The sequence below is a fragment of the Mandrillus leucophaeus genome, unplaced genomic scaffold (genome assembly GCF_000951045.1).
Source record: "Mandrillus leucophaeus isolate KB7577 unplaced genomic scaffold, Mleu.le_1.0 Scaffold746, whole genome shotgun sequence".
Lineage (NCBI taxonomy): Eukaryota > Metazoa > Chordata > Mammalia > Primates > Cercopithecidae > Mandrillus > Mandrillus leucophaeus.
In genome coordinates this window covers 1,622,983-1,633,380 of record NW_012108097.1, presented here as the reverse complement: position 1 = coordinate 1,633,380, position 10,398 = coordinate 1,622,983, and positions in this window count along the sequence as shown.

Sequence of the window (10,398 nt, the reverse complement as noted above, 5' to 3'; positions counted from 1 at the left end):
ACTAATTTTTATTAACTCATTAAAGAACCTTCACTAGAGGCCACCAAACTCAGAGCATTTCACTCAAGAATGCATAGGCCTTTGTCTTATAAATGGAAGTCTTCTGATCCAAGACAGAATCCATCCAATGAAGAGAAAATGTCAGTACAATACAGTTTCATTTTCACTGAAGTAAATGAGCATATTTTATTTAATAATAACATAACAGTTATTGACTGTTTACTATGTTATATCTAGGATGCTAAACTGTTTATGTGAATAACTCATTTAATTTTCAAATATTAGGTAGGTATTATTTTCACCTACTTTTTTCTTTTTTGAGATAAAGTCTCTCTCTGTGGCCCAGGCTGGAGTACAGTGCACCATCTCTGCTCACTGCAACCTCTGCCTCCTGGGTTCAAGCAATTTTCCTGCCTCAGCCACTTGAGTAGCTGAGATTGCAGGCACATGCCACCACACCCGGTTAATTTTGTATTTTTAGTAAAGACAGGGTTTCACCATGTTGGTCAGGCTGGTCTCATACTCCTGATCTCGGGATCCGCCCGCCTCGGCCTCCCAAAGTGCTGGGATTACAGGCGTGAGCCACCGTGCCTGGCCTTACCCACATTTTAAAGACAAGAAAACTGATGCACTTAGAGATTAATGAGTATGTCTTAATTCACATCACTGGTAAGTGGTTAATCTTTATTGACAACCTTAGTACCATGGCTCCTGAACCTGCTCCTAACCACTGAGCCTTGTTGGCTTTATGAATGAATGGTTGCATTACAATGAATGAGACGAGGCTTTTAATACTAAATAGTCACCACATGCCCATGAAGCAGAAATGAAAGAGAATAGTGAGAAGGAGTAAACATAATCTGAAAGTTTTTACACAAATGAAAATAATGCAATATAGAGGTCACTAAACTCAGAGCATTTCATTCAAGAATGCATTTTCTCACACTCACATTCTTGCTTCCAAGTCTGCTGATTAAAATTCCATCCAACTTGAAAGATTTTGTAAACTGTTTCCACTTGTAAATATTTGTTCTATGTTCTTCTCTTCTATATCCTAATCTACATGAGAGATGGGCTTATGCATATTTTGTGCATCACTGTATCCCTAGCATCTAGAACAGTGTTTGTGAAAGACTAGACAGTGACAAAATTATTTTTATTGTGTTGCTATATTTTTGTATTTATGTATTATAGAATTTTAAATGAATATAAATATACAGAAAATATAGTATAACACTCTGTTCCCATCAAACAGCTTCAATGATTACTCAGAAAACTTTACTTCAAATACAATATGACCCTCCTTCTCCCACTCACTGAATTATTTTTAAAGTATTCTCAGACATTATCTCATCTCATCCATAAATACTTTAAAGAATATATTTTAATTGAATGAAAACCCATATCACATATTACCTCTTTCATTAAATACTGTTGAATCCTCTCAATCAAAAAAGAATTTTCCCCTATTTGAAAGTCTCTGGGATTGTATACTTCTTTTATTTCAAAATCTGTTTTGCTGTGAACATGTTTTGTGAACATGTTTTCTACCAGTTTTAGATTCCAAGTCCCTTAAAGATTGGGAAAATATCTCATATACCTTTGCATTCCATTCAAGGCCTACTGCAGTATCTTGAATTTGGAAACTAGTTTTCTGTCTTCTCCACACCACTTCCAAGCACATGGAAAAGGGTGCTAAAATAGTACTCTTTCTGTTTCCATTTCAGCTGAGAACAAGGGACAATAGATGGCACACACCCCTCACTTTCAGCGAGGTGCTAGACATGAAAGGCAGATGACTGAAACCTTGTTTTCAGTCCCAAAGTTTGACATCCACCTTAATTGAATAAAAGGATTGAACCTGAAGAGGCCTAAGCAGAGAACTTGTTTGAAGAAAGCTGGTTAACTGCTACAACATTCCCTCATTCATTGGTCCTAGGTGAGAGAAGTGTTGAAGGATCCTTGGAGCTGGAAGGACTAAAAGGGCTGGTAGTTGGCCTATGCCTAAGCAAATGGAAGGCAGCCCATTCTTGTAGCAGAAGTTGGCTGTCTAGTGGCAGAGTAAAGAAAGGCAGCTGCATTAGGTGTAGGCTGTACTTCCACCAAAAGTAGAAAAGAGAGGGAAGGTTTCTATGGGCTAGAATAGATGATATGGGAGAAAAGAAACCCACCAAAAGATCTCAGCAGAAAGAGGCCAAAACGTTACCATCACGTGGAGAAATAGAGGGGAGAGACATTGTCTTAAGCACACAAAAGCCCTAGGGCATCAGCGGTTAATAGCTAGCTGTTAATTGAGGCTAGAAAACATCAATGAGAGATCATAAAATTACCAGTCACAAAGAGTACTTTCTTCTCTCACCCCTTCTTTCTCCCTTTTGATCCATCATCTCCCCAGCTCCAAAATTCCCAACTACAAGCACAGGGGAGTCAGAAACATTGTTTGAAGGACGAAGAGAGTGCAAGGTTGGCACACGAACCTGAAACGGTTCACATACACACCCCACTAGGGACTCTTAGACTGAAGCAGAAACTAACTGGAGGAGGGGAAAAACAAAGAGTGAATTTCACACGTTTGATTATTAGGTTGGACTGGACATTTTCATTACCAAATTTACACTGTTTATGGAACTAATCCATAATGAAAGATCCTTCAGGCACTAATAGTGACCAAAAAAGTTCTGACAGCTGGCCATGATTTTATTCTGGTGACAAGGTAAAAATGGCATTCCTAGAGGATTTAATGTTTCTACTCAGACCTTTCTGAGTCTGGCTCTCTGAATGTAATGATTACATACCCTTAACCAGAGACAGCTGGTTACCAAGCCAATAAGTCATTAAAGAGAGATACGAAAGAACTGCCTCAGCTCACAAGATGAGATAGCATGAAATTACTGCTGCATTCATAGAGCATTTTTAGAAAAGACCAAAATGTGTATATCGACCTGAGAATGATGAATATTTTCCTAGGCTTTAACAGTAGTTAGGAATGTCAGGACTTGGAGCCAAGTTAATAAAATGTGCATGTCCTTGCAAACATCTCCTGTATTACAGTTGGCCCTCTGTATCCACCACTTCCACATCAAGGATTTAACTGTGTTCAAGGATTCAACCAACCGCAAATTAAAAATATTTGAAGAAAAAATAATACAAAAATAAAAAACAATATCAAGTTTTAAAAAACAGTATAACAACTGTTTACACATAATTTACATTGTATTTGGTACTATATTTAGTCTAGAGATTTAAAGTACACAGGAGGAGATGCATAGGTTATATGCAAATACTACCCCATTTTATATCTGGGACTTGAGCATCCTTGAGTTCTGGTATTTGAGAGAGGTCCTGCATACAATTCCTCATGGATACAAAGGGGCGACTACATTTGTTATAGACGCAAACCATGAGATAACTACTTAGGGACTATCACTGAAATAAAAATTACCTAAAAGGAAAATGGAAGGCAGGGAGAGTCCGACTGTGGCATAGGGATATTACACAGCCAAGAATCTTGCAAATTTATTTTATGTTGATTTCAAACCATCAGCCATACCTGTACTTGTCTAATTGAACCTAGAGTGTATATTCTGCAATGTGATGAATTCTGTAGTCCCTTACATCTGAAACGACTTTTTGTGTCACAAATGAGCAGAAATGTTTCAGTTCTTCCCTTATTGAAGATTGCAAACTCAGACTTTTGACCTTGGGTGGGTCTTTGCATGTGGATCTAACCCTCATTCCAGGGCCTCATCTTTTTGATAGGAACAATCCCACCCAACATGTCTCTAACCCAAAACATTTCAGATTCATGGAGTTCTTTAGATTTCCATTTCACAAAAATGTCATGAAAGTGCATACCATGAGACGTACATGGTCTTAAAGTTGTCCAGGAAAAAAAAAAACAAAAAACAAAAAACTCAGCATCCAGAGTCAGCATAGATTGTAACTTGTATGATTCACCTCCCTTCATCTAATCTCCCTTTCAGGCATCAACTTCACTTTGGACCCACATATTCCCCATCAGAGCGTTATCACCAAGTCTAAAGTCCTAAGTCTCTTAGTTCTCACTAATGCTTATAAAAATGCCATTCCCTCAGAGTCTTGTTATCTTCAAAGAATTACTCATTGATGTTCAATGATATTAATAATTCTTAGACTCTCAGATAATACAGGAGCTCTATTCCAAAAGAAACTGAAATAGAGAAAAAGAAAGAAGATGTGTGACATATAAATGCAAAAAAAAAAAAAAAAAAGTATTATAGGTGTCACTGTGCATTTAGGGGTTAAAATGAAAGGCAAATGAGGCGCTTCATCCCCCTAAGATTGAAGACGAAAGTGAGAGTTTGGCAAAACTGCATATACAGTTGCATGGAGAAAATGATTTAATTGAAAATTATTCAGTTAATTGTGGGCATTTGAAGCTCCATGGTAGACTGCTGAAGTGAGAAAGAAGTCTTCAAATCACACTTCTTAAGCAACCTCCAATTCTGAACCAAATATGATAGGCTATAGATATGATAATGATAATTATCAGGAAGGTATAGATTAAGGATATGAGAAACTGATTGGATAGGTAGAATTTGCCAGAGGGGGGAAAAAAAAAGAAATAGAAAACAAACTGGTGTTTAAGTCATAAAGAACATTCTGCCTTTGCACAACAAACATAGGAAAAGCAACCAGTTGTTACATTAATAAAATTCAGAAATTCAGACAATCCTGAGACCTGATTGTTTTTAAAATGAAGTTTAAAACTTTTGGAAACTAGGACAGAAGTTAAATAGGAAACATATAATTGAATGCTGTAAGGTCAGGAAGAAAAAAAAAGATTGAAATTGAAGTGGCTTTCCAGCTAGATAATGGGTAAAAGAAAAAAAAAAAATGAGGTTAACAAAATTATGGTCAGGAAAACTGTCATTGCCTGGGTGGAAAGAAAAGTGAAAATTGGTAGAGTACAAACTCTCAGAGATTTATAAAGTTTTCTATTTTATCTGATTTTAAAAACCCACGCACAACCAGTTGAGGAAAAGGATCAGCTTATCATAACAGCTAGAAAAGAGAAAACTGGATTATGAAAGAAGCATTCAGGAACATTAACTTAATCAAGATGAAGTAGAAATAATGTGACATATTAATTTTACCAGGATGCTGTGATATTACAAAATATATATTTGGTCTTCTTCCCCATTTCTCGGCATATGTGAAAATCACTGGAATCTCCAAAGTGCTTTTTGTATGCTAAGTTGACTGACACTTCAGAAAGACAGAAGCATGATCAGAGGGTTGGGACTTTCAGCCCCATCCATCAACCTCCAGGGAGGGAAGAGGGGCTGAAGGTCAAGTTGATCACCAATGGCCAATGGCAAATTTAATCATGTCTCCATAAAAATTCAAGAGGACAAGGTTGAAAGAACTTCTGGAGAGCTGACACAAAGAAGTTCTTGGAGGGCGGCTGTTCTTGGAGGGAAGTTCTTGGAGGGAGAGGACACGGACGCCCCTCACCCCTTACCCCATAGCTTGCCCTAGGCATCTCTTCATCTGTACTCTTTGCAATATCCTTGATTTAAAAAACTGGTAAACATAAGTGTTTCTCTGAATTCCATGAACTGCTCCATCAGATTCATTGAATCCAAAGAGGCGGTTGTAGAAACCCCAACTTGAAACCAGTAGGTCAGAAGTTCTGGAGGTTGGGACTTGTAACTGGTCTCAGAAAGGTAGAGCAGTCTTGGGGACTGAGCTCCCAGCCTGTGGGATCTCCAGGTAGATAGTGTTGGAATTGATTTGGAGGACACTAATCTGGTTTTGGATGCTTGGTGTGTGGTGAAAAAACTCCATACTTTTGGTCACAGAAGTTCTGTGTTGATGATTGTTGAGGTGGTATAAAAGCAGAGGAAAAATGCGATTTGAGAGATTTCCTCAAAAAGGTACTTAACAGATACTGTCTAGTTTAAGAGTCATTGTGGAGGTCAATTCCTGGAGACTGAGGGACAGTTACAGGATTATCGGTTAATCAAAAGGGAAAAGGAAGCCCTGGCAATTAAGGAGCTGTCACCTGAACTTCAATGCCCAGAAAGAAAAGAACGAATCATCAAACAATCAATTTGTAATCACAGAGAACTGAGAACAAAGACTGAAATGCCTTTCAGAGAACAATGTTGCTTCGCAATGAAGAGACAGGAAGGGGAGATAAAAGAGACTATAAGAGATACAGACTACATGGATTTCAATAATATTTTCATCCTAAATCAGAAATTGTTTGAACTGTTGACCTCAGTGTTGCAGCAGACTACATGATATGAATACAGTCTTCAAAATCATTTGAGTTAAATAGATTTTGTTTCAAAAATTAAACTCTTTATACACTACCGATATTTGAGACATTTTCATCTACAATCACAAAGGAATTCCACCTCTTTTGATCAGCACATAGGTGAGTTCACACAATTTTACAGGACTGTCATGATATTAAAATAGTCTGTATGGCTCTCCTAGTCTTTGAAGCAGAATGTCTGTGCACGTAAATAATCATATCAATCACCTCCTTAAAAATGCCTGCAGGAGAAGAAATCTTGCCAAAATAATTGCTTCACTCTTATAATGAAGAATAGACTTAATCTTGGCCACTAATTTAGCCTGTTGATGTGTTTGGCTTAACTCCTCTAGAATGAACCTGATGGGTATTATAACCTACCATAAAAAAGGAAAACAATCTATCATCCCCAAATGTAATATACATTCACTTGCTGTCCATTTCTTCAAAACTGAATGGCATTACTTATCTGAACTAACTGCAGGTCCCTGAAATGAATCTCACATATGAGGATTGCTTAGAGCTTTTCACCACAGATCACTGCTATACTTCGTTTTTTTTCTCAAGGAGAAAGTGGTTAATAATTTAAGATTGTAACGGTGATCAGGACTTGACTTTATTTAGAAACTCTCCTAAATTCAGCAGTTCAGTATTGAAGCATATGTATCAATGCTTTGACAAAACTATATCACAAAATTACTAGGAAAATCTGAATTAATAGAAATTAAATGTATAAATAGAACTTTTCACAACATGAATTTTTACTTTTTTTGAGAATTATAAAACATAAAAAACAATAATGGCCCATAAATCTTGTATCATTTTTAACACCTATTTTCATTTAAAATAAGTATGTACAATACAAATGAAAAAACTAAAAGACCTCCCCACCCCCTAGTACTTTGTCCTAAATTTAGGCATATTAACAATTTTCTTGTAACTTTCCAGAAATAGTCTATGCAGAACCAACATTAATATCTATTTTATTTTTTTTCAAATCTGCTGGTAAAATATACCCTATCCTGTTTCTAGCTAATGTTGTTTAATTATTTGACATCATTCCACAGTAGCAGATATAAATATGTATCACTTTAACTGCTATGTAACATTTCATGATACCATAATCAATCAACGAGAATTGATGAATATTTATATTTTACCATTGAGTTGGCATTGAGAAAAAAGAAAAATCTCATTCTAAATTTACATCAAGGGGATGGAACTGGAGGCCATTATATTGAGTGAAATAAGCCAGGCACAGAAAGATAAACTTCACATATTCTCAATCATTTGTGGGAGCTAAAAATTAAAACAATTGAATTCATGGAGACGGAGAGTAGAAGGATGGTTACCAGAGACTGGGAAGAGTAGTGGGAAGAGGGTAATGGGGATAATTAGTAGGTACAAAAATATAGTTAGACAGACTGAATAAAATCTAGTATTGGGTAGCACAACAGGGTGACTACAGTCAACAATAATTTATTGTACATTTTAAAGTAACTGAAAGTATAATTGGAATGTTTATAACATAAAGAAATGAATGATAAGTGCTTGAGTTGATGGGTACCTCATTTACTCTGATGTGATTATTAGATATTGCATGCCTGTATCAAAATATCACATGTACCCTGTATACACCTGCTATGTGACACATAAACATTAAAAATGAAAAAAAAATAAAGAATTGACTGAGTCAGGACTAAAATTAAAATTTTAAGTTAATTTTTTAAGCCAAAGGACACTGAATTTTCTCATCATCAAATAGAAAAGAGATAGAGTCCAATCAGCTTACTTGGGGGATTAAAAGTGAAGTATTGGGGGAATTAAGTAATGCTTCTGAAACCCTCATTTCACTGCAGCAGAATAATCAGGGCTGAAACATGCTCATTTTGGAAGTAGCCTTAGCGGTGGTGGGAGTGTGTGAGGCTCATCTGCTGGTCCTGGGAACCAAAGGGGACAAGAAAAGGTTGGGGACCCATGAGACAGAAATGGAAGAGAAAAATGTGCTCAAGAAAGGGAAAATGTCCATTAAGGTGATGAGGCTGGAAGAATTATTTGAAGACAGTTAAAGGCACAGTGAAGCTTGTTCACAAGCGACTGGAGTCTCTATGCCCTAGGAAGTGGCTAATAGGAGTCCGTGGTGGTACAGGAAAGGGAGGCATTCGCTGGAACCAAATGAGAATACTAAGAATCACACACTTCGCTGATCAGAAATGTGGATGGTTTTCATGGAGAATCCTTGCTAACTATGTGCTTTTTTAAATTCATAAACCACGAATGAGGACTTCAGAAATATATTATGTAGAATAAAATACATTATTTCAGCTGAAAATGCTATCACTCTAAAAGGTTTCTCGAAATCATTGATTTCTCCAACAGTATTTCCCATTACACAAAGCCCAGACCAACTGGTCAAGAGAGGAATGGGATAAATTCAAATTAGGATTCTTGCGGCTGTAGATTCAGATAATATAATACAACATAATGTAATGTAGTATATTAAATATATTTATATAGTAATTTTTTTATTAATCACTATGGGTTTCTCATTAGTCTTTGTAGAAATATACAAAAAGTTCAATTCCAGTTTGAACAATTTGAAAAAATATTATGTCAAAGTAGAATTTAATTACTGGATCTAAGAAGCAGAAATGCTGACATGAATACATTAAGAACTCAAAGTACAAGAATGCTATCACTTCTCTCAGTAAAAGCAATAAAGAAATATTTGCAAAATTCTTACATTGCAACATCCAAGGTGCATAATGAAAAAAGAGCACTGGCCATATCAGCCAATTATTTAATTTAAATTTAAATAGTTTTTGTCTTCAATATTTTTTCTATGAACTCTATGAGATATTCAGATATTCAGGATATTAATAAAATAATCATTTAATATTTCAGGAATGTGGCTCTCAACTATAATGAAAATGATCACCCAGAAATATATAAATGGCTTTGTTATATAAATTTCTAGTAAAAATTGATTATAGTATGTTTATCATAGCAAAGTTAATTTGCTAAATAATGTTTTAAATGAACTCATCACTTTTGTGGTAACTAAACCACGTATCTGCATATAGAGTAGGTTTATTTGTAAGTCATTGTATTAGTCCATTTTCATAGTGCTATGAAGAAATACCCGAGACTGGTTAATTTATAAAGGAAATAAGCTTAATCAACTCATAGTTCAGCATGAGTTCAGGAACTCACAGTTCCCGAGAGGCCTCAGGAAACTTATAATCATGGCATAAGGGGAAGCGAATATGTCCTTCTTCACATCACAGCAGCAAAGAGAAGTATATGTGCACAGCAAAGGCAGAAGCCCCTTACAAAACTATCAGATCTCGGGAGAATTAACTCACTATCCCAAGAACAGGATGGGGGAAACCATCCCTATGATTAAATTATCTCCCACCAGGTTCCTCCCAGGTCACCTGGGATTATGAGAACCACAATTTAAGATGAGACTTGGGTGAGGACACAGCCAAACCATATCTGTCAGAAAGCTTAACACCCTGTCTTTCATTTTGGAGACTGCTCAGAAATATATGTTAACAGATTCAAATCCAAAGTATACTTTTTAATGGATTCAAATCCAAAAAGTAAAATGTATAAATAAAAATATATTTGTTTTATAGTTTAACAGATTCAGATCCAAACACAAAACCTCATCATCCTACATTCTATAATAACCACCAGTATTGGCAAATCAAGAGACTTTTCCCCAACCAGTTTAATTGACCACAGAGGGAGAATTTATGACTTTCTCAAGCTCAAGAGATTGCTCGAAAGTACAATCAGTTATAGGAAATAAAGGAAAAGAAACTGTCAAAGAAATTCTAGACAGGGAGGAAAAAAAATAAACATGGAATTTCACTCCTAAGTTTGAGAATAATTGACAACATACAAATGAACAATGCCTCTAAAAGATATATATATATATATATATATATATATGTGCCCCCACTAGTACATAGTCTCTCTCTCTTTCTCTTTCTCAATCTCTGTCTCTCTCTTTCTTGCATGCTCTGTTTCTTTCTATCAGAACATTGCAGGATGGACACATTGTTAGGACACATATCCATATACCA